The following is a 25,744-nucleotide window of genomic DNA, read 5'->3' as shown; positions in this document are numbered from 1 at the left end:
TTTTAAGATGACAGCATAATAAGCTAATCTCAGGCTGGATGGCTACCCTAGTCCCACCTCTGAGTCAACTAGCTGCAGTAAGAGTCAACTGACTTCTAGCTGGAAAGAACTGCTCACAGTGTGGATATGACAAGAAACCAGGCCAAAGAGAAGGGAGAGATGTAGAGACAGACAGACAGACAGAGGAAGGTGGGAGCTTGTAATTGGAAAACTACCCCAGTTCTGTTTGGTTTGCTACGTCACTTCTATGGGTTACAGCAAAGCATTAGCATGTGGTGACAGATAAGAAATTCAGTCTTTTCCCCTTTTTGGCACAGTCGAAAGCAAAACCAACACAGCCTGAACATAACTGCTGCTGCTGCTAAGTCGCTTCAGTCGTGTCCAACTCTGTGCGACCCCATAGACGGCAGCCCACCAGGCTCCCCCGTCCCTGGGATTCTCCAGGCAAGAACACTGGTGTGGGTTGCCATTTCCTTTTCCAATGCATGAAAGTGAAAAGTGAAAGTGAAGTCACTCAGTTGTATCCGACTCTTAGCGACCCCATGGACTGCAGCCTACCAGGCTCCTCCATCCATGGGATTTTCCAGGCAAGGGAACTGGAGTGGGGTGCCATTGAACATAACTAGCCAACCACAATTAAAATGTTCCCCAACTGGTGTAATCAAATTATGGAAATTAGGATCTAGTTACTCCTCTGCATGTTCACCCCAAGGTGAAGTGAAATAACCCCAAAAGAGAGGCGAGACGCCCCTTCTAGGAAAGTGATATTCTCCACTAAGTCACTAGTCAAAATAGTACAACCAGTTCAGGCTAGGATATAACTTTACTACCTAAAATAGAAAACAATATATCATCAATGCCGTAAGAAAAATAGTCAAGCCAGAAAGACGTCTTCAGGATTATCATATGCTCAAAATCATCAGCACATCCATTTATTCCAATCCAGCGTTGGGGCAAATCTCTTTGAGGCAAATGAGGTGATACAATACCATAGCCAAATTATCTAAAAGAGTAGCCAAAATATGCAAAGGGAAAACCCAAGAGTCATTCCTAAGAGTCTTTTCATAGACAGCAGTTAATTCAGTTAACCCTGGTAACAAGTGGGAAATCATATCACAGGCCTCCTGAAGCGAAGAGCCAACTCATTTGAAAAGACCCTGATATTGGGAGAGACTGAAGGCAAAAGGAGAAGAGGGTGGCAGAGGATGAGATGGTTAGATGGCATTACCGACTCAACGGACACGAACTGGAGCAAACTCCAGGAATGGAGTTGCAAAGAACTGGAAACGACTTGGCGACTAAAGACAACAACACGTAGTCATTCCAAACCATGGGAGGGGCAGGGCAGGAAATGTAGTTTGAAAACGCACAGTCAATACTATAGTAAAAACACCAATTTTCTTCGTACTACAAAGTACAATATGTAATACTTATAAATCCCTAATGCCACCACCTTCCAGCTGCCTGTGGATAATAATAGGCATGGGTGGGGTAGCGGCGGAACCTTCTCCCATAGCTATAAAATGGAGTGTAAAAGTGGTTTTAGTAAGTATTAAAGGAGGGGAAAGGAGGGTATTGGGAAAGAACAGCCTAGGGACTGACATGTCTATTTCAAGAAGTCAGAGAGGAGTTAAACTGCAAACTCTCTCCAATGGTATTCCTGTTTAACAACCGTGATTCAAGTGGGAAACCCTACATTATCAAAAAATAAACTATCATTTTAAAAAGCAAAGTATATGATATATTATTAAAATGGTCATATCAAAAATATTGAAAACATTTTCTTACTGTTCAGAACATATTCTGTGAAATTTATAAATTTATTTTGTATTTATAATAAATAAAGTTTTAATTATATTGGAGCTAAAATTGCTAATTTCTATAACAAATATATTCAGAAAAGTTAGAAATCATTAAAAGCAAGATCTGGGGGTGTAATATAGATAAATATACATTATTATATAAATACATACTATACCTATCTTGCCTTGAGAATCCCATGAACAGCATGAAAAGGCAAAAAGATAAGACGCTGAAAGATGAACTCCCCAGGTCGGTAGGTGCCCAATATGCTACTGGTGATCAGTGGAAAAATAACTCCAGAAAGAATGGACCCAAAGCAAAACAACACCCAGTTGTGGATGTGACTAGTGATGGAAGTAAAGTCCAAAGCTGTAAAGAGCAATACTGCATAGGAACCAGGAACGTTAAGTTCATGAATCAACGCAAATTGGAAGTAGTCAAACAGGAGATGGCAAGAGTGAATGTTGACATTCTAGGAAATCAGACAGCCAAACTGGAGTCGGACACAACTGAGTCAGACACAACTGAGCAACTTCACTTTCACTTTCCACTTTCATGCATTGGAGAAGGAAATGGCAACCCGCTCCAGTGTCCTTGCCTGGAGAATCCCCGGGACAGAGGAGCCTGGTAGGATGCCATCTATGGGGTTGCGCAGAGTCAGACACGACTGAAGCAACTTAGCAGCAACAAAGTTATCACCCGCAAATTACCATGAAGAGTAAGGGAGAAGTACCTTAACAATGAAGAAATTTGACCATCACCGCCTTGAAAAAATGATCAAACTTATCATGAGTAAAAATGAACCAAACTGGCATGTGTGATACACATGGAAAATATACTGAATGCTGATACACTGAAAAGTATACTCTATCAACTATGTTGCAGTACTGTCAAAAATGTTTTAACCTGAATCCAGTCATGAGGAAATTCAGAAAAATCTGAGAATGTGAAACTGTCTACAACGCAACTAGCCAGAGGCTTTAAATAAAAAGTCGGTGTGATAAAATACGAAATAAAGGCAAGACAATGTTTCAAATTAAGAGAGACTAAAAAAAAACCATTATAGCTAAATATAATGAGTGATCCCAGATTAGATCCTAGACTGGGCAGGCAGCAGATGGGGGTGGGGATTATTAAGAAAAACAAACTTTAGAAAGCAATTAGGAAAATTTGAAAATGGACAGTATTATTAGATTTTTATCTAATCAAGGCTAATCTTCATGGGTATAATGATGATACTATTGTGATACATTTTTAAAAATTTTTATTTTTACATCATACATGCTCAGTATTTGGAAGTTAACTGTTAAAATATTAAAAAGAATTTAACTGGCAACAAACTGGGACAAAGTTTTTGAAAGTGACATAAAATCCAAAGCATTAAAATGATAACTAGATTATATTTTTGAAAGACAATTTTAATAGAAAAATAAGAATATATAGACAGTTCACAGTAGAATTACCAAAAATTTACAAAAAGATGTCCAAAACTTACCCCAAAAATGTATCTATCACCTTTTTTAAAGGCTTGTTATACTTTTTGTTAGCTACCCTAATACTGAAGTAAATGTAACAAGGTTGCTTATTACAGGCTTGTTTATGATACTAAGAACTTCAAAATTACTTTAATCTAGCAATAAGAGGGGAGAAGGCAATGGCACCCCACTCCAGCACTCTTGCCTGGAAAATCCCATAGACGGAGGAGCCTGGTAGGCTGCAGTCCATGGGGTCGCGAAGAGTCAGACATGACTGAGCGACTTCACTTTCACTTTCCACTTTCATGCATTGGAGAAGGAAATGGCAACCCACTCCAGTGTTCTTGCCTGGAGAATCCCAGGGACGGGGGAGCCTGGTGGGCTGCCGTCTACGGAGTCGCACAGAGTTGGACACGAATGAAGCGACTTAGCAGCAGCAATATGAGGAAGGATAAACATCAAACTATACTACAGCCTTCATATGGAATACGAAGTACAAGTCAGAATGAATCAGATCCTAGATCCTTAATACCTAATATTAATGTAGTAGTGACACCAACTTTTCTAACCAAAATTCACCCTCACCTTCCATAGTAAAAGCAACATAGTAGGGCACATGGATCCCTTACAATCACACCTAAAATTCTCATCAAAGGAAAATGAGTTTTAGAAACAATGTGTGCCCTTCTACACTGGGCATTTTAAGAGAGTGGGTACGCAGATTATTTCTCCTTCCTAATACAGTTGGGACATGAAAATAAAGCACAAGGATGAAGAACTGAAAAGATGAAAGCAAACAGGTCCTAAGTAAGCACTTGAAAAAGTTTCATTGCCAATTTGAAAATGTGAAAACTTCTCTAATCAATATCTAAATTCCTTAAATTTTTATCCAAAGGACATAAATTGCTTTCCTTTTCAATCTCATTTCCAATCACTGGGCTCCAACCTTATAGCCTTCTCTTAATAAGCATAAGACATTCCCACAACAGGTTTTAAACTTATGGTGCCCTTCCTTGAATTGCTCTTTCCACCAAACACTCACAAGGTTCTCTCCATGCCTTTAATCAGGTCTTTGTTCAAGAGCCACCTCTTCAGAAACAGTCTCTCAAAACCATTCCCCACCAAGCCCATCAGACCCCACTTGCACCTGAGCTCTACCCCCTTAATATGGGCACATCTAAGTTTCCAGGGTCTTGAAGCTTCTAAAACTTTAGAGGATTGAAAAGAACGGATATAGAATTCTAAGTACAAAATTAGAAATGAACATGAATACATATTAGAAGTCTGAAAAAATATTAAAAAGACTGACAAATTCCATAAATAAATCCAGAAAAACGGCATTTTAATTAAATGTCTGGCAACTCTGTTACACCATAGTTCCTGTATTTTTTGGTTGAGTACTCTTTCCTTGGGGCTTCCCTGGTAGCTCAGCTGGTAAAGAATCCACCTGCAACGCAGGACATCCCGGTTCAGTTCTTTGGTTAGGAAGATCCCCTGGAGAAGGGAGAGGCTACCAGAGAGCAGAGAATCCAGAGGGAGATCTGGATTCGATCCCTGGGTTGGGAAGATCCCCTGGAGAAAGGCATGGGAACCCACTTCATTATTCTTGCCTGGAGAATCCCCACAAACAGAGGAGCCTGGCAGGCTACAGTCCATGGGGTCACAAAGAGTCGGATATGACTGAGCGATCAGCCACAGCACAGCACTCTTTGCTTGGCTTTTCACCTGACAACAGCTTATAATGTTTCCTATACAGCCATTAGGAGGATACAATTTAGTCTTTTCTCTAGCACAGTTGATCAAAATTTATTTTTTATTATTCAGGCTTATAAACTTCAAGTTTCACAACCTGTTCCTGGGAATGTGAAGTAAATTTTTGAGAGAGCCAACAAATGGGAGGAAACTCTATTAATCCTCTTTTATACATAAACTTGAGATTTTAATCCAAGTTTTCTTGTGCAGTAACTAATCTTACATACCCTAAATTTAAGGCATTCAGAGATGATAAAACAATCATCAGTGTCATTTTCGGTGGGTTATGAGTTTTATGCTATATTCACTGATCAGAGAATTTTGTTTCAAATAAGTAAGTCATTTAAATATTTTTCCAGTATTTTCATATGATTGTCTTTTTCATTAACTATATTATCAAAAAACCAAAAGCCTATTACTTCTGTTTATAATTTAGTTTTTCCTTTTAAATGAATTACTACTTTTCCATGATCAGAACATTTTATTGTCACAATTCACTTTACAATGTCAGAATAACTTTTTAATTATTCATGGTACATCTTTAACCATTTTTGTTTCATATTCCATTAATTTAATCTGAATTTTATCTTAACTCTTAAATAAATGTAAATATAACAAAATATACCTTTAACTTTACTTTCAAATCAGAAGTCTATCATTTCACACTTGCTTTACTAGAGTGCTCCAATAAGCAGATGAAATCACATATTTTAATTTTATTAAATATGCTATTTCAACTAAAATAGGAAAAGCATTTGGTGATTATACAATCATACATATTATATTATCAATTATTTTGCTATACAGAAGGACCAACATGCTGAATGCATAGGATGAAAATGTAATCTTACAGTTTTAGATAGGTAAAATCTGCAAACGGTTCCATAGACTTGATTCCAACTCTGTACATTTCAAATTTCAAACCTGGTGCCTGCTTTGCTGCTACTAGTATTAGTGTGCTCATACTTTTAGCAGCAGCCATCAAGGACACTTTCATTCTGTACATGCCCTCTATGTATATTTCATTCTGTATATGCCCTCTATGTCTATTTCATACTGTACATGCCCTCTACGTATATTTCATTCTGTATATGCCCTCTCTGTATATTTCATTCTGTATATGCCCTCTACGTATATTCCGGTCATGATGCCCAGAGCCACTGGAGATAAGGACACCTGCCTACAATGGGAAAGTTAGCAGTGATGTAACACGGGCATGTTAAATTTAACATGGTCATGACTGATCTCCATATAAGTACACCACTACACTCATATTAAATGAAATATACCCCCAACTCAGACTATTTTAGCCAAAACCCAACAAATTATCTGCTAATTATACCTACAAAAATCTTTAAATTTGTGTTAAAACATCTTTTCAGACATTTGCCAGGCAATAACTACATAACTGAATAAGAGAAAGAAGTGGTAATATTAAAAGAATTACCCACTATTGCCACAGTTTTGTCCCAAGAATTCAAATCTTATGTGACATTAGGAGAAGGAAAAAAAAAAATTACTAACAAATTTCAAGAAGTGTAACAGCACATAAAGAAAAGATCTATAGATTTAAACTTTCAAAAAGAGTTTTTAAAACCTTTTAAACTTAGCAATTGAAAAATAGGAAATAACAGGAGTTTTGTTAACTTATTAAACTACTGAGAACATATACTAAATAATTATTTTTTAATGTTCTGGGTATTTTTCAAATTTCCCTGCTGTGTATACTCTGAGTTAGGCTAAAACTATCACAGATCATCATAAGTTCACATTACAGTTTAGGGAAGAAACACGTTTTGATCAGAAATGAGGCTGTGCTGGGGTCGCAGTAAATGTACTGGGCAGGGGCAGGGGAGAGGGGGTGTCTGGCATCCACCGACCTTAAATCAAACAAAATCAAGTGTTTTCTGACAAGACGATACTACAACATAGGACCCCTCCCCCCACCACACACACACACAGAAAGCTACTATAAGGATTCTATAGTACAAAACTACAATAAAGTCCTCTTTAGCACTGAAGCCAAAATATTGAAACACACTTTATTGTTTTTAATCTGAATCTCAAAATTCAAAGAAATTCAAAACCTATGTGACGTATGTGTGAACAGAAGACAATTTATATACATCTATATATACTTTTAAAAAATCACTAAAGCTTAAGATGTAGCTCTCTTCATTAGTTTAACCCAATGAAACTAAATGAGTAAAATTACTATTTTAAAAGAGAGAAAAAAATCCAATCCAGTAACCAGATTACATAACAGAAAAATGGATTAACTATGAAAGCATCAGTTACTAAAACAGCTGACTTACCCATAAAAAAATCAAACCATTAAGAATAAAAAAAATCCAAAAATCTAAAACCTCCCATCAAAAAATACTCTTGACCAAGATTATTTCACTGGTGAATTCTACCAAAAATAGGACCAAATATACCAGATTTATACAAACTATTTGGCATACAGATATTCTAGTATTGGGAGCCTGGTGGGCTGCCGTCTATGGGGTCACACAGAGTCGGACACGACTGACGTGACTTAGCAGCAGCAGCAGTATTACACAAAATAGAGGAAAAGAGGACAATTTCCAGTTCTGACAAAATTTTCAGCAAATCAAATTCAGTGATATACAAAAACAATAATGCATTTTGACAAAGTAAAGTTTATCTAGGAATGTTGGGTTAACATGAAAAATAATTAATGTAATTCAACCACATTAATAGTTTAAGAGAAAACCTCTATGATTGTGGCAACAGATGCAGGAGTCAGTAATAAAAGCAAATACCATTAATGATTTAAAACAGACAAAACCAGTCAACAAAGAACTTTTTCAGCCAGATAAAGAGTATCTATGAAAGTCCTATCTATGAATATAAAAAAAAACAAAAGACTGAAAGGAAGTAAAACTGTCTCTGTTCACATGACTATTTTTGTTTATGTAGAAAATCCTAAGGAATCTGCCCCTCAAAGGTACTATAGACAGGAAATAACGAGCACTGATGAGGAAGTGGAGAAAATAGAACCCTTGCAAATCACTGATGGTAATGTAAACGGTGAAGCCGCCAGGCAAATCAGTTTGGCAGCTTCTCAAAGAGCTAAACACAGAGGACTCAGGTACTTGTAACACTGAAGTTCACTGCAGTATTATTCACAACAACCAAAAAGTGAAGAGAAGTCAAGTGTCCAACAACAGATGAACAGATAAATTAAATATGGACTATTTCAATGGAATATAATTCAGCCATAAAAAGGAAGGAAATTCCACATGCTCCAACACAGATGTAATTCGAAAACATTATGCCAAGTGAAATAAGCCCGACACAAAACAACAAATGCTGGAGGAGATTCCACATATATGAAATATCTAAAATAGGCAAATTTATACAAACGGAAAGGGTAGAATCCATTTAGTTTTCTGTGGTTCACTTGCTTCCAGGATTTCCAGCTGCTTGGCTAGGTCTAACTTCTGTCCTGCGCAACTGGAACTACACAGAAGGCTGGGACGCAGCCAAAAGCAAGGAAGCCACAAACATACAACTCAGACACACTTTCAGGCTTTAAAGTGTAACCTCTCTTCTGACTTTTACCTACTTTCAGTCATTTTCTGCTGCTTTTAAATAGCTTTTCTTTCAATATTGTATCAAGATTTGATCATTGCTATCTGAGGTTTTCTGTGAAAACCGTAAGACATGTGAAGACACTTTCATTTTCAATTTCACCATTACCTGTGAAATTATAAGCAGATCACAACCTCCGTGATCCTTACTTCTATCATCTGCCTCATTAGTTAAGCTCAGGACCAAAATATGATAACTAATATTAACAGGTACGGACAAGAGTTGATCAAAGATGTTATCGAGCATGTATATGAGATCAACTGAATGGTTAAAACTGTTGTCTGAAAAACAAAAAAAAAATAGACTAAACAGATTGGGAAACTTAGGTAACAATTTCATTTACTATTTCAACAACTATTTACATGCATATATCAACACAGTATTGCAAAAGACAACAGAGAAGTGAGTGGTAAGAAGAAGCAAAATACCAAATAATGGAAATGGTAGGACAGGATGAGAAAGGTTCAGATTAGCAACTGAACCTTAGTCATGTCTTGGGGATGACAGAGAACACTCTCATCAGCCTAACCAATGTCTACCTACCTGGGTAAGGTAAGAAAACTGGCTTAATTTCATTTGAGGAAGCAGAACTCTAATAGAAACAATTGTCAAGCTGCAAGGTAAGTTGACCAGAAACTGAGAAATTGGATACCTAGAGACAATTATAAATCAAACAAGCTCAGTGAGAATAGGAAAGACAGAGAAAGAGAAGAAGGTATTTTTCAAGATTAAGTGTGATAAGGCAGAGAACCTGCATGAAGTAAGTTCTGAAGGAAAAAGCTTTTAGGACAACTTCTCTGCATAATGTGGTTACTACAGTAACTGCATTGGGAGAAAAAAACAGTCAATACTACTGTGTGATAGCTTTCAGACATTTGTGCAAAAAACAGTGTGACATTTAGAATAATTCAAGTCCAGCTGAGCTTTCCTGAGTAAGATTAGAGAGCAGTGAAAGGCCCTTCTGATGAAGAACAGTTTATACCCATATAACCCTGACCAATATCTCCGAGGAGCTATTAGAGATCAGCAGAGGGGCAAACTCTAGCACACGTGCTGAGAAGCTGCCCCCTGTAGAATAAGGCTGCCCCTACTGACTTCAGAGACAAATTAATGGATTAACTAAAGGGCAATTCTTAAAACCCCTGTAAGAATAAGATGTCTCTACGAATATTAGAACCTCATTTCAAGTATATATACTAAAAGAGGATTAATATGGATTCAATGATCATGCTAGTAAGCTTACAGAACAAGAGAAGGGAAGGGGAAAAGAAGAGTACACAAAAGCCATTTTGCCTTAACTCAGTCATAAAAGAGGTCATCAAAATCCTCTTAATCACCATATTTGACATACAACCATAGAAGGAGGTAACTCTCTCAGCTAAATCTTTTCCTTATTTTTTATCACAATTGAAAATTTAACACCACTATGAATGAGATGTCAGTTTTTATTTCCTTTTCCATTGCAACATGTCAGTGGATAGTACAACACAAACTATAAACATAAAGAAGAGAATCACCCATCCAATGGGCACTTAAGTGAGTGTTCACCAATGAACACTATGATTTAAAATCAACTAACAAAAAGAATATAAACAATCTTAACTATAAAATTTCATTAAAATAGACTTTCATTTGCAGTTAACATAAGTAAGTAAATAAGTGTTAGTCACTCAGTCGTGCCCGACTCTTGGCGACCCCATGGACTGCAGGGCACCAAGCTCCTGTGTCCATGAGATTTTCCAGGCAAGGATACTGGAGTGGGTTGCCATTTCCTTCTTCAGGGGATCTTCTCAACCCAGGGATAGAACCCGGGTCTCCTGCACTGCAGGCAGATTCTCTACCGACTGAGCTACAAGGGAATCCCTTGCAGTTAACATAGAATAGTATTAAATTATAAGGAAGATACCAAAGTAAATTCCCCAAATAAAAATTATGTTACACTGTATTACAACCTTGCATTACACAGAAAGCCAATCTACTAAGAGTAGTGACACTCCACTGTTACACCCATTTCTCTAAAAAACTAAATTAGACAACATTATAGGCTAATACCTTTTGAGATATGCATTCAATTGATTAAAAAAAAACCCATAATGTAAAAAAGTAAAAAAACAAAATGGTTCCATAAAAATTAAAAATGCACATACTCCATAGAGCAGAAGAAAAATATACATGTTCCATTTGTAGATTTACAAAAACATCAAAATATCATTGTTACAAATAACTTGCACAAGATTAAAATCAATAAGATTCTCAAAATCTACTTTCTCCTCACAGGAAAAGATTAAAATAATCTCTGATAATACTCTTAGCCTAAAAAGCAATGATTTATTAAGGTGTGAAATCAAATGTGCAATAAATAGCATGATAAACTATTTTAGTTCTCCAATCCAAAATACTAACTATGAATTCATGAGACTTTTATCAATATACATATCACACACAGCTAACGTTTTCATGGCAACATATGAGATCAAAACACAATGTTTTGCTTAAAACAATTAGCTGAGGAACTGAAGCACAAATACAGGGCTAATTGCTTCCTTTGGGATTTGGTTGTCAAACACAAGAAATGTCAATGCTTTACAGTCCTGGGATAATTAAAACCTTGTCACAAACCTATACTATCAAATGAATATTTATTTAAATATAAACTTGAAATATGAAACCAAAAGCATAAGCAACTGAAGAAAAAAGATAAATTAGACTTCATCAAAATTAAAAAATTTTGTGCTTCAAAGGACACCAGAAAGAAAATGAAAAGACAATCCACAGATGGGGAAGAAAGTATTTACAAATTATATTATCTCATAAAAGGCTAGTTTCTAGAATATATAAAGAATGTGTATCGTTTAACAATACAAAGACAACCTAACTAAAAAATGGACCAAGGATTTGGACAGACATTTCTTTAAAAAATATATGCAAATAGCCAATAAGCACACGAAATAATGCTCATCATTAGTCATTACGGAAATGAAAATCAAAACCACAATGAAATGTCATTTCATATCCAACAGGATGGCTAAAATACAAACAAGATTGATAGCATAACAATCAATGTCTTCAAGAGTGTGCAGAAATTGGCACTCTCATACACTGTGGTGAGACTAACATCCATTTTAACAGTTTCTCAGAGTTATACAGAGTTACTATCAGTTCAGTTCAGTCGCTCAGTCGTGTCCAACTCTTTGAGACCCCATGAATCGCAGTACGCCAGGCCTCCCTGTCCATCAATATGCCAGCAAATTTGGAAAACTCAGCAGTGGCCACAGGACTGGAAAAGGTCAGTTTTCATTCCAATCCCAAAGAAAAGCAATGCCAAAGAATGTTCAAACTACCGCACAATTGTACTCATCTCACAAGCTAGTAAAGTAATGCTCAAAATTCTCCAAGCCAGGCTTCAGCAATATGTGAACCGTGAACTTCCAGTTCAAGCTGGTTTTAGAAAAGGCAGAGGAACCAGAATTACTATACTAACTTGTAATTCTGTCTCTTATAAGCATACACCCAAAGGAAATGAAACTATAGTGCACAAAAAAATTACATAAGAATGTTCACTGCAGAAGCATTCCTACGCCTAAACATAGATCAACTGATAAATGGATAAAATGAGGTATATAATGGAGTATTTTTTGGCCATAAAAATGAATGATACACACTACCACATGGGTGAACTCTGAAAATATTAAGTGAAAGAAACCAGACACAAAGACACCGCATGATTCCATTTACAAGAAACGTCCAGGGACTTCCCTGGCAGTCCAGTGGTAAAGGCCCAGTGGTCCCAATGCAGGGGGCCAGGTTCAATCCTTGGTCAGGGACCTAGATCCCACATGCCGCAAATAAAAAAAAAAAAAAAAAAAAGAGTTCTCATTCAGCAACTAAAGATCTTGCACACCACAATTAAGACTTGGTGGGCAGGACAGGGGGAGAGAGAGAGACAAAGAAAGAAAAGTCCAAAATAGGCAATTCATAGAAAAAGTATATTACTTGTTGCCTAAGGTGTTAGAGGAGTGGAGATGCTTCTAAAACTAGATAGCAGTGATGATTACACAACTCTGAAACTCTGAATATACTAAAAAATTTGCTAAAATATAATACATGCCAAAAATACATACAATACAAAGACCGCTTCACTCAAACTAACTCAAATTATCTACATCAATGGGGGAAAAAAATGGCCATAAATTACTTTTTCTACTTAATGGGAAAGTGTTAGTTGTTCAGTGGTGTCTGACTCTTTGTGACAGAGGACTGTAGCCCACCAGGCTCCTCTGTCCATGGAATTCTCCAGGCAAGAATGATGCGGTGGTTTCTTTTCCCTTCTCCTGGGGATCTTCCTGACCCAAGGCTCACACCCAGGTCTCCCACATTGTAGGCACATTCTTTACTATCTGGGCCACCAGGAATTCTTTTTTTCTACTTAATACATCTCCAGAAATCAATTACCACATTTTAAGTAGTAAAATTTTGTATAAGAGATTTTTGTAGCATCATTTGCTCCTAACAATGTTACATTTATTATAAATATTCAACAGGGTAGTATAATTTGTTGAATACTTATATCAACTATGATTACTATTGAAATTTTAAAATATCATTTGGTTGAAAACTTATTTTTTCAAACACATTAAAAAGTATAATAAAACAAATCAATGTTTATTATTAATATCTTAATTTTCTTAATCAAGATACTAATTTTCTTAGTATTCATTCCTAAAAATATTTTATTGACTATATTAAAATAATCAAAAACTACATATGCCACTTGATTAGCAACCAATGCCTCAGTACTTCCCTCACTGTCGACGTATATCTAATAATTTTTAAATCTATCATCAGTAACCAAAGCATTGTTAAACGTCTATATAGTCACCATAGCACAAAAATCTAAAATATTATACAACGAAGTAAAACACATTCTGAGATTAATTCTACTTTCACTCAAAAATAAAAAATGTAAAGCACCATCTCATGAAATCAAAAGTTTATGATTTTGATTTACAGGCACCTATCAAATATTCATACTAAAAGGTTATTACTAAGAAACAGTGTAAGGTCTGATCAGAGTCTTCACATTGGTTTACTGTGATGAACTGGACCTAAGGTAAGGAGTAAAGTAAGGTATAGCTTAACAATCTTGGTGTTTGTACTAGTATCAACAGCTACTAACAGCTATTACAAAAATCTTATAAGAGGAAAATCCTGTTTCATTCACAAAATATATTAGTATGTCTTTCCATGAAGACTATTAATTTCTTTGAATTCTTTTAATACTCAGCCTGCAAGCTAGAAAAATTTTCTTGATACAAAGAAAGAATCAGAAGATCAGAATAAGTATAAAGAGAAGAAATTCAAGTACCAGGTAAAAATTAAAAAAAATATAAGTTATAGTTTACACAGGCTATTATTATGTCATTAATGTAATATACATATAAACTTAAGTAACATGCAAAGTATTTAACATGGAGAATACAGACTTACCAAATATTTGATAGCCTTTTAAAAATCTCACTGATGGTTGAGACTCCCTAAAATAATAAAAAAAACAAATAAAACAAATATATGAGGAGTAATTTCTCAACTTCAGAAGTTACCCCTGATCTATAAAGTCTACCCGGGAATCCTATTTACATAATAGCAATTTGTTTTTCCACACTGCTTTAAAATCCAAAGCACCTGCTGAACTTTGCCAAATGATTAACAAAATTTTTCCTAAACTTATAAATAATTCAAGGTTTAAATGGAGAAGCTAATGAATTATCAGGATATTGACAGCTCTATAACGAATCAAATCTTAAAAATTACAGACCAAGACAACAGCATGCTAACAATTTCTTAGAAAAGCATTCATATGTTAAACTGCCCCTAATTATCACATACAATGTCAGCTCTACATTCTAGTATCTAGTTACCAACACCTTTTTAAGTAGCAGCTGCTGCTGCTGCTAAGTCACTTCAGTCCTGTCAGACTCTGTGTGACCCCATAGACGGCAGCCCACCAGGCTCCCCCGTCCCTGGGATTCTCCAGGCATCAACACTGGAGTGGGTTGCCATTGCCTTCTCCAATGCATGAAAGTGAAAAATGAATGGGAAATCGCTCAGTCATGTCCAACTCTTAGGAACCCTGGACTGCAGCCTACCAGGCTCCTCCAGCCATGGGATTTTCCAGGCAAGAGTACTGGAATGGGTTGTCATTGCCTTCTCCGAGTAGCAGCTAGAAAATGTAACTCTAGCACCTACAGAATTGGGGACAATGAAATAGAAGGGGTTTCCCTGATAGCTCATTGGTAAGAATCCACCTGAAAATGTAGGAGACGCAGGTTCCATCCGTGGGTCAGGAAGACCCCCTGGAGAAGAAAATGACAACCCACCCTAGTATTCTTGCCTGGGAAAACCCACGGACAGAGGAGCCTGGCAGGCTACAATCCATGGAGGTTGCAAAACAGTCAGACATGACTTAGTGACTAAACTAGACAGAATGATACTTCATAAAGTATTAAATTTTATTTAAAAAATTAGCATAAGGAAGTATTTTAAAATCTACCCTATGTTGATGCTAAAAAAATTTAAAAGATTTCAAAGAAAGGCATAAACTTACAAATTAATTTTATGACTTACAAAAGTTAGTTGTAAATAATTTTATAATAAACACACTAAGCATCTTTTCTGTCAAATTTCAAGTCAAAATAATTTTCAAAACAAAGTTCAAAAATTCAAGATTAAGCACTAAATGTTATAGTGCTCTTGTTATTTGCCAGGCACATCACTCAAGATTTGAAAAAGGTTATATATCTCTTTTTTAATCACCTTATTCACTCTCCATTTCGCAGATTACAAAACCAAGCTTTACAGAGATTCAGTCACCTGCTTATATACGGTCGCTGTCATTGACTGCACAACCCAATGTCTTTAAAGCATCATACTATGACTCCTCAAACACAAAACAAATAAGACAGAATATGACATAGTATACACTAAAACTGATTGCCTCTTTTAGAATTCAGTTTTTAAAAAGATGTTTTTAAATTCCTTTTAAAAGAACCAACAGAATAACTAGCAGAAAATGTTACCATTCAAAAATTACAATACCATAAATACAAATAGAATAAAAACATTTTCTATCACCACTACTGTTAAAATCAAAACCAATCAATTAATCACATCCATCCACAGGCCATGGAAAAGGAGGAAGAAAACAGTATGTTAGAGACCTAAACAATGAAGTTTAGAACAATAAAGCTGTGAGATGATGGGAGAATATCATCATGACTTTGAGGCAGATGAAGATTTCTTAAACAAGACAAAGATAAACACAGCAAACTGGACTTCCTTAAAAAATAGTGTTCTTAAAATGAAAATGCAAGCTACAGAGTAGGAAAGATATTCTCAATGCACATGTCCAAAGGACTCAGGTACAAAATATGTTTTTTTTAAAAGAAAAAAAAACCAAAACATTCTAAATCATCAAGAAAAAGACAAGCTGATTTTTAAGATGAAGACAAAACAAAATTTTATAAAAAATAATTTCAAAATCCAACATACATACTGAAACGGTCCTCAACATCACTAGTCCTCAAGAAAACACAGATAAACAACACAAGATACTTCTACTCACCAAAATGACTGGGTTTTAACAGAAAAATCGGGGAATACCAAGTGTAAGCAAGCATGTGCCGCAAATGGCATTGTCATGCACTGCACAGAGAAATGGAAACGGGTATAACCAGCGTGGAAAATTATTTGGAAATATCTACTAAACGTGAAGGTTTTCAGGGCTTCCCTGGTGGCTCAGAGGGTAAAGCATCTGCCCTGCAATGTGGGAGACCTGGGTTCGATCCCTGGGTTGGGAAGATCCCCTGGAGAAGGAAATGGCAACCCACTCTAGTACTCTTGCCTGGAAAACTGTATTGATGGAGGAGCCTGGTAGGCTACAGTCCATGGAATCGCAAAGAGTCGGACACAAATCAGCAACTTCACTAAAGGTGAAAATACATATACGCAATGACTAAGCAATACAACTCCTGGGTATATAGTCAATAGAAATGTGTATATTTGTGCACAGAAAGATATGTACAAGATTTATCACAGCAGCATTATTTAAACAGCCCAAAACTACACATGACCCAAATGTCCATTGGCAGGAGAAGGGAGAAATAAACTTCAGTAAATTCATACAAGGGTATCCTAAACCTCAGTGAAAATGAGAAAACTAATGCCATACACAGAATAGGATACACGCACAAATAGGACACATCTCACAAACACAATGCTGTATGAAAGAAGCTGGGTGGGGGGAGAGGAAGCGCACATATAATTCTAGCCTATCAAATCGAAAACAAGCCAAACTAATCTCTGATTGCACAGTCCCAACAACAAACTTTGCAGTGAACGAGTTACTTGACTGGGACAGGTCACAGGGGGCTTTAATTGATATCTTGAACTAGGGTATGGTTACAAGTTTGTGTGTGTGTGTGTTCACTTTGCAAAAGTTCATCAATATACAAAAGCTCATCTGTACTTTTCTGTATATAAATTATACTTCAATTATTATTTTTAAGCTTATCTTTTTAAAATAGATGAAAAATCACTTCTCAGTTAAGTAACTCCAGGTCATCATACATCCAGGTCTGTAACTCAATAATTTGAAAACTAACTTCTCAGTTAAGTAACTCCAGGCCATCATACATCCAGGTCTATAACTCAATAATTTGAAAATCTGGATCTCCTAACAATGTATTTAGTCATATAGGCTGCATAAAAGTAAATTAAATATATCTAGTTATTTTGTATAATAAGTTTTAAGAACAGTTTCAATGTAAAAATAAACTTTACCAAGAAATGATTCCTTATGATTTTCTACTAATAGCAAATGAAGTTTTGCATGAAGTCCTGCTAATGAATATTTCTACATAGGCTCAACTTACGTTCATAGATGTATAACTTCACGCATATTAAAAGTGTTAATAGCTAACTCAGAAGTTGATTCTAAAAGCAATCAGATGGCCAAGCCAGGAATCCATAAAAATTCATAAAACCTTTAAGGCACACTACTTGGCCCAGTTTTTCAGAAAATTTTAAGACTTTTAAAAACCAATAATCATTTGAAGAAAAGTCTTTTGGGTAATCATTCCTACATACCTAAAATATTTTACGTTGATACTTACAGTGACACCTTCTTTAACTAAAATATAAAGTTTTATCTGTATGTCCTTTTTATCTATCTTTCCATTATATTTACCTAAATAACTTTTTTTAATCTTACCAATTTCTCTCTAAATTAAATATCATTATTTGGTCAGATCCGAGAGCTTTTATCATTGATGGAAAGCCATCTTATTACTCACAACAACCTATTTGCCGTGGGGTAGAGCTGTCATGTAAGTTTCAAGACAAAGTTCAGAGGAACAGAATGGCATAGGCCCTAACAGGTCAGGCCCCTGAACAATTCCCTGAGGAATCCTTTGGACAAACTTGACTTCGGATGACTCACTGAATCCTCACAGGAACCCTCCTCAGTCTTGGGGTGCTCTACCTATGAATCCGGCCTGACAGCGATCTCTCCAAATATCCCGTCAACATTGAGCTGTGGTTCTTAGATACAAGGTGACCCAAGCAACACTTTCCCAAAACTGACTGTTCGCATTAGTCAATCCACTCTCAGGCCAGGCACCTGCTTCTAATTCAGAAACTTACCTCTCTAAATTGCAAGTTCTCACTAAGAACAAATTAAGACACAGTTTCCACTTTGGTAACTTTTGAAATGAACGAAAGAATTAGCTTGAGGCACTTTAGAACATACGGAGGAAAAAATCTCCCTCAAGAGAAGATGGTCTTATCTACCTAAAAGATAAAAACCAAATTATTGAATGTAAGGAGATCTCCCCAGAGGTCACACATCTCACCAAAAAAAGAGAGACAAACACTAACAGAAGGACCTGAATCATCCCTAAGGGTCTATTCTGAAGCAGAGAGCCAAGAGATCTCATCCTAAATCTAAAGAACCTACAGGACTAGACACAGGTTGGCTAGGAAAACTATCTAACTTTACAGTTTCTGATAATATACTAAAGATCCCAGAGAGGACAGTCGAGGTATAAGCAGAACAGTCTTCCCCTAAAACAAAAGGGGATTCAGTGAATTCAGTGACTACACACTGTTCAATCAGCAGTAAATCTAATAAAAATTGCTCATGAATGGTAACTATATTTATATAAACACTGGTATTTGAAAAACTAGCATCTTTAAATAGTGCTAATAATATGCCTTCTTAGGATTCTGTTATTTTTCATTGTTTTCTACTTCAATTTTAGAGGTGGAAAAGTTACAGCCAGATTGGCAAAAAATCTTTAAAAAGCAACGTTACAGCTAGTCAACAGTTCTAAGTTGTTACATATATATCAGATCTTAATCTGAAACAAAGCATTTCAAATCACTTTTCCAACTGCCCACCACACATTCAATTTAGCCAAATTACAATATTTCACAAACCAACCCAGTTCAAATTAATAGTTTACCCCTACCTTATAGAGAACTAAATGCTATTTTATCTTCCACGTATTCAAAAAGCTGCAACTATTATACTTTTTTGTAAAAGATGTAAATTTTTACTTTAAAAAGCTCATGCTGTACTTCTATTTCCATACTAAAGAAACAGCACTCAGTACTTTATCCTCTCAAGCTTCTTGCCTGATGGCTGCAAAACTGCAAAGGATTGTTTACACAATACCTCAAGAAGTTTCAAAAAAATCTCTCAATGTTCTGATGACAGTCTCATAGATACTACCAACAAATTTAAAGAGAAACAAAAATCTCTTCCTTTCCCCAGTTATTAAAATGTGATATGATGTAAGTTTCAGTACAACTCACCTGCATTTTTATAATCATATTCACTACACAATCATACCTTCATAAAGTTATGCTCTGATCATTTTTCTTCAACATTTCCGCAATCTTTCAAAGTATTTCTAAAAGTATTCACAGTTCTAGTCAACTGCCAATTCTTACAACATACTTCTTATTAAGCCTGGGTCTTTTATCTTTCATACTCCTTAAATCAACACAAGTCCCAGTTGATCATTTTATTGCAGTAACATATAACCACTGTACAGAATATCCTCCTGTTGCAGTTCAATTGCACAGCTATTATTTAGATGCTACGTCATATCCGACTCTCTGTGATCCCATGGACTGCAGCACGCCTGGCTTCCCTGTCCTTCACTACTTCCCGGAGTTTGCTCAAACTCATGTCCATTCAGTCAGTGACGCCATCCAACCATCTCATCTTCTGTTACCTTCTCCTCCTGCCCTCAATCTTTCCCAGCATCAGGGTCTTTTCCAATGAGTTGGCTCTTTGCATCAGGTGACCAAAGTATGGCAGCTTCAGCATCAGTCCTTCCAATGAATATTCAGGACTGATTTCCTTTAGGATTGACTGGTTTGATCTCCATGTAGTCCAAGGGACTCTCAAGAGTCTTCTCCAGCACCACAGTTCAAAAGCGTCAATTCTTCAGCACCCAGCCTTCTTTATGGTCCAACCCTCAAATCTGTAACATGAATACTGGAAAAATCATAGCTTTGACTATCTGCACCCCTTTTTCAGCACAGTGATGTCTCTGCTTTTTAATACGCTGTCCAGGTTTGTCTTAGCTTTTCTTCCAAGCAGCAAGTGTCTTTTCATTTCATGGTTGCATTCACTGTCCTCAGGGATTTTGGAGCCCAAGAAAATAAATTCTGCCATTGTTTCCATTTTCCCCCATCTATTTGCCATGAAGTGATGGGACTAAATGCCATGATCTTCATTTCTTGAATGATGAGTTTTAAGGCAGCTTTTTCACTCTGCTCTTTTGCTTTCATCACCTCTTTAGCTCCTCTTAGCTTCCTGCCATGAGGGTGGTATCTATTGTCTGCATATCTGAGGTTACTGATATTTCCCCCAGATTATTATCAATAATAATTGATATTATTCCAGCTTGTGACTCATCCAGCATGGCATTTTGCATGATGTCCTCAGCATATGAGTTAAATTAACAAGTTAACAATGTACAGCCTTGAAGCACTCCTTTCCCAATTTTGAATCAGTCCATTGTTCCATGTCCAGTTCTAACTGTTGTTTCTTGATCTGCACACAGGTTTCTCAGGAGACAAATAGGATAGTCTGGTATTTCCATCTCTTTAAGAATTCTCCACAGTTCGTTGTGATCCACACAAAGTAGCAACTACAAAACAAATATGGCAAAACACACCTTTTTTGGTAATTACCTAGCTATACATAGGAGAGAGGAAACAAATAAAAATACTACCAACACTGTAAAAGCTCCACAAAAAGGAAAAGTTAATTGTAGTACAATTGAGTTTTGGTACACTATTCATCCCTTTTGGGGTTCCCTAGTGGCTCAGACATCTGCCTGCAATGAGGGAGACCTAGGTTCGATCCCTGGGTCAGGAAGATCTCCTGGAGAAGGAAATGGCAACCCACTCCAGTATTCTTGCCTGGAAAATCCCACGGACAGAGGAGCCTCATAGGCTACAGTCCATGGGGTTGCAAAAAGATGGACACAACTAAGAAACTTCACTTTTCACCTTCTTTTCTTCATCCCTTTTATGGATCACAGTCTTGTTGTGGCAAAAGGGCTTGCATAACTCAATGAAGCTATGAGTCATGTGCAGGGCCACCCAAGACAGAGAGGTCACAGTAAAGAGTCCTGACAAAACATGGTTCACTGGAAAAGGAAATGACAACCCACTCCAGTATTCTTGCCTGGAGAACCCCATGGACAATATGAAAAGGTAAAAAGACATGACTCCAGAAGATGAGCCTCCAGGTCAGAAGGTGTCCAGTACGCCACTGGGGAAGAGCAAACGGCAATTACTAATAGCTCCAATAAGCATGAAGCAGCTGGGCCAAAGTGGAAACAATGCTCAGCTGCGGATGTGTCTGGTGGTGAAAGTCAAGTCCTATGCTATAAAGAATAATATTGCATAGGAACCTGGATAGGTCTTGTCAATCAAGTAAATTAGACGTGGTCAAACAGGAGATGGCAAGATTGAACATCGGCATCTTAGCAATCAGTGAACAAAAATGGATGAGAGCAAGAGAATTTAATTCAGATTGTTGTTTAGTCACTAAGTCACGTCCAACTCTTTTGAGACCCCATGGACTGCAGCCTGCAAGGCTCCTCTGTCTATGAGATTTCCCAGGCAGGAACACTGGAGTAGGTTGCCATTTGCTTCTCCAGAGGATCTTTCAGACCCAGGGATCAAACCCACATCTCCTGCATCTCTCGCACTGGCAGGCAGATTCTTTATCACTGAGCAACCAGTTGGTACAAAAGTAACTGTGGTTTAAGACTGCAGATTTTAAATCATCATAACTAGGTTACAAACAGTCAGACATGACTAAACGACTGAACAACAATGAGGCTCAAATATATCTTTATTAATCAAAGGAGAAATCATTACAATCGACACATTTTTGCCACCAAGAAAAGAGTTGGTTTATTCCTGTAGCTTAAAAATCCAGCCTTCTGGATTCAACGAACTCTTGGAAAGTATCTTCTGCCTCCTGGTAGTTATGGAAGCATTTTCCCTGCAAAAAAAGTTGTCAAGATGCTTGAAGAAGTAGGTGTCAGTTGGCAAGAGGTCACGTGAATATGGTGTATGAGGCAAAACTTCATAACCCAAGTTATTCAACTTCTGAAGCACTGGTTGTGCAACATGCAGTGGGGGCACTGTCATGGAGAACTGGACCCTTTCTATTGACCAAGACCAGCTGCAGGCACTTGGAGCATGTCATCAATTTGCTGGGCATACTTCTTAGATGTACTGGTTTCACCAGAATTCAGAAAGCTGCAATGGCTCAGAATATCAGCAGATCCCCAAACAGTGACAGTGACCTCTTTTCGGTGCAAGTTTGGCTTTGGGAAGTACTTTGGAGCTTCTTCTCGGTTCAACCACTGAGTTGGTGGTTGCTGGTCATTGGATAAAATCCGCTTTTTGTCTCACATCACAATCCAGTCAAGAAATGGTTCACTGCTGTTGCAAAATAAGAGAAGACAACACATGAAGATAATTTTTTTTTTAAGTCAGCTCATGAGGCACCCACTTATCAAGCTTTTTCACCTCTCCAATTTGCTTGAAGTGCATAATGACTGTAGAATGGCTGACACTGAGCTCCTCGGCAAATTCTCCTGAAGTTGTAAGAGGATCAGTTTCACTGATTCTCTCAATAGGTCGTTGTCACCTTCCTATGGCCAGCCACTGCACTCCTATCGTCAAGGTTCTCGTCTCCTTTGCAAAACTTCTTGAACGACCACTTCACTGTACGCTGGTTAGCAATTCCTGGGCCAGACGCACTGCTGATGCTGAAAGTTGACTCGACTGCTTTATGACCCATTTCGAACTAAAGTAAGAAAACTGCTTCAACGTGCTTTTTGTCTAACATCATTTCCATAGTATCAAATAAATATAAAATAAACAGCAAGCAATGCCATTAACAACAAAAAAATACAAGAGATGCATTTTAAAATGATGTGTTAACATAACCATACTTACTTAATGGGTTCCAACATCAAATGGCAAATTTCAACAATGCAAAAACTGCAGTTACATTTGCACCAACCTAACACATAAAACGGAGAAGGCAATGGCACCCCACTCCAGTACTCTTGCCTGGAAAATCCCATGGATGGAGGAGCCTGGAAGGCTGCAGTCCATGGGGTCGCGAAGAGTCAGACACGACTGAAGTGACTTAGCAGGAGCAGCAGCAACACATAAAAGTTGTAATGCTGAGCCAAGAAATGAATAGATATAGCAGACAACACTAATTTTAAAAGCCACTGTAAGAACACAGACATTCCAAGTCCAAATACTCCAGCTAATGAAAACTCTCACCAAAGGGAAAAAAATCCACAAAACATAAACCTGTAAAGTAATATTTCAAAACAAATCTGTAACAGCCTTCATACATATTTTTTAACATCTTAAACCAAAAATCAAAACTATAAATGGACAAAACACAACAAGATATGAAATAAGAATTGACTGCACTCAGGCAGAGGGAATGGAGAAAAAGACAAATCACTTTTAAAATAAGTAACAAAAGGACCTCCCTGGCAGTCCAGTGGTTAAGACTCCAAGCTTTCATCACAAGGACTGCAGGTTAAATCCTTGGTTGGGGAACTAAGACCTTATCCACATGATGGCATGGCCAAAAAATAAGAAATAATAAGGAAGGTTGGATTCAAGTGAAAATACAAAGGAAAATAAGAAACAAGAGATCAACCAAGAGAATAAAAATATTGAAGAAAAAAATGACTGGGAAAAAAAATAACATAGATCTGTAAAGAAGCTGTAACATATGTATAACAGAAAACTCTGAAGGATAAAAGTAAAATAAAGGAACTAATATTTAAAACTATAACTTATAAAGTATCTCCAAAACAAAAACAAATGTGTATTTATTTATATGCTGTGGTGGGCAGGAAGCACCACAAGATATGTGAATTTTGGCAACAAACATACTGTATACTTGGAAAAACCCAGATAACAAACTACAAAACATAGCCTAGTAAAACTTCAAAAGAAGTAAGGAAAAAAATCTTCGGATCCTCCAGACAAAAACACCAAGCCTCTTACACAGGACAGAAAGCAAGGCTAGCATCAGGTTTCTAAACAGCAACAGTCAAAGTAAAGTGAAAGTGTAGCACCTTTCTCAAGAAACCCAAGTAATAAACGTAAAAACCAAGGATTTTATATCCAGTCAGGTACCTTTATAACAACGAAGGCTATTACAGAACTAGAGATTTAAACACGCAAGAACTCTGGAAATGTATTATTCAGAGCCTACTCAGAGAAATCTACAAAAGAATGACATTTACCTCATTAAAAACAGACAGTGAAAACTTTGGCAAAATCTTTACTAAACAATGGGATAAACACTGAATGTATTTAATTTTAGATATATTACTAAAACAAAGATATGGACAAAGAATGAAGATGGGTATTTAAATATTGTATTCTCTGACAAATTTTAATGGAACTTTTTTTAATATGAAGAAAACAGAAGTAAAAAACTAAAGAATCTGCTCATTGGCATTGAACAGGTAATAACTGAATGTCAAAGGATATTCATTTAATGCAGACAAAGCAATTATCAGCAGTCTAAGTTCTTTGCCTAAAGGGACCCTAATGATATCATAAGAAAATATTATTATAAAGTTAGCCATTAAAACAAAAATATTAAGTAAGAAAATAATCTTCAAAGAGTAAAGAAAGAGCCCATAGGAAAAGAAGAAAAAATGTAAACACAGCATAAACAGTAAATGCAATGTATAAATCAGAAGAAATACTGTCGTGTCAAGATATAAAAATAGGCTTAACTCTACTTCCCAGGTGGCTCAGAGGTAAAGAATCTGCCTGCAATGCAGAAGACATGGGTTTGATCCCTGGGTCAAGACGGTCCCCTGGAGAAGGAAATAGCAACGGTAAAAGCATCTGAACTTCCTGATGTTCAAGCTGGTTTTAGAAAAGGCAGAGGAACCAGAGATCAAATTGCCAATATCCGCTGGATCATGGAAAAAGTAAGAGAGTTCCAGAAAAACATCTATTTCTGCTTTATTGACTATGCCAAAGCCTTTGACTGTGTGGATCACAATAAACTGTGGAAAATTCTGAAAGAGATGGGAATACCAGACCACCTGACCTGCCTCTTGAGAAATCTGTATGCAGGTCAGGAAGCAACAGTTGGAACTGGACATGGAACAACAGACTGGTTCCAAATAGGAAAAGGAGTACATCATGGCTGTATATTGTCACCCTGCTTATTTAACTTACATGCAGAGTACATCATGAGAAACGCTGGACTGGAAGAAACACAAGCTAGAATCAAGGTTGCCCGGAGAAATATCAATAACTTCAGATATGCAGATGACACCACCCTTATGGTAGAAAGTGAAGAGGAACTAAAGAGCCTCTTAATGAAAGTGAAAGAGGAGAGTGAAAAAGTTGGCTTAAAGCTCAACATTCAGAAAACGAAGATCATGGCATCTGGTCCCATCACTTCATGGGAAATAGATGGGGAAACAGTGCAAACA

At 36.8% G+C, this 25,744-nt stretch overlaps 1 protein-coding gene across 1 annotated transcript in view; it reads right to left on the bottom strand.

Annotated features, from left to right (window-relative positions):
• The window catches only part of FBXW7 (F-box and WD repeat domain containing 7), a 219,574-nt gene that overhangs the window by 139,308 nt on the left and 54,522 nt on the right, over positions 1-25,744 (bottom strand). Inside the window, exon 2 of the mRNA XM_052654428.1 lies at positions 14,136-14,182. The gene's annotated coding sequence lies outside the window, so the exon portion shown is untranslated. The remainder of the gene's footprint in view (positions 1-14,135; positions 14,183-25,744) is intronic.

This window comes from Budorcas taxicolor, chromosome 17 (genome assembly GCF_023091745.1).
Source record: "Budorcas taxicolor isolate Tak-1 chromosome 17, Takin1.1, whole genome shotgun sequence".
Classification (NCBI taxonomy): domain Eukaryota; kingdom Metazoa; phylum Chordata; class Mammalia; order Artiodactyla; family Bovidae; genus Budorcas; species Budorcas taxicolor.
Note: the sequence above shows the minus strand (reverse complement) of the source record. Positions and strands in the feature narration are given on the sequence as shown.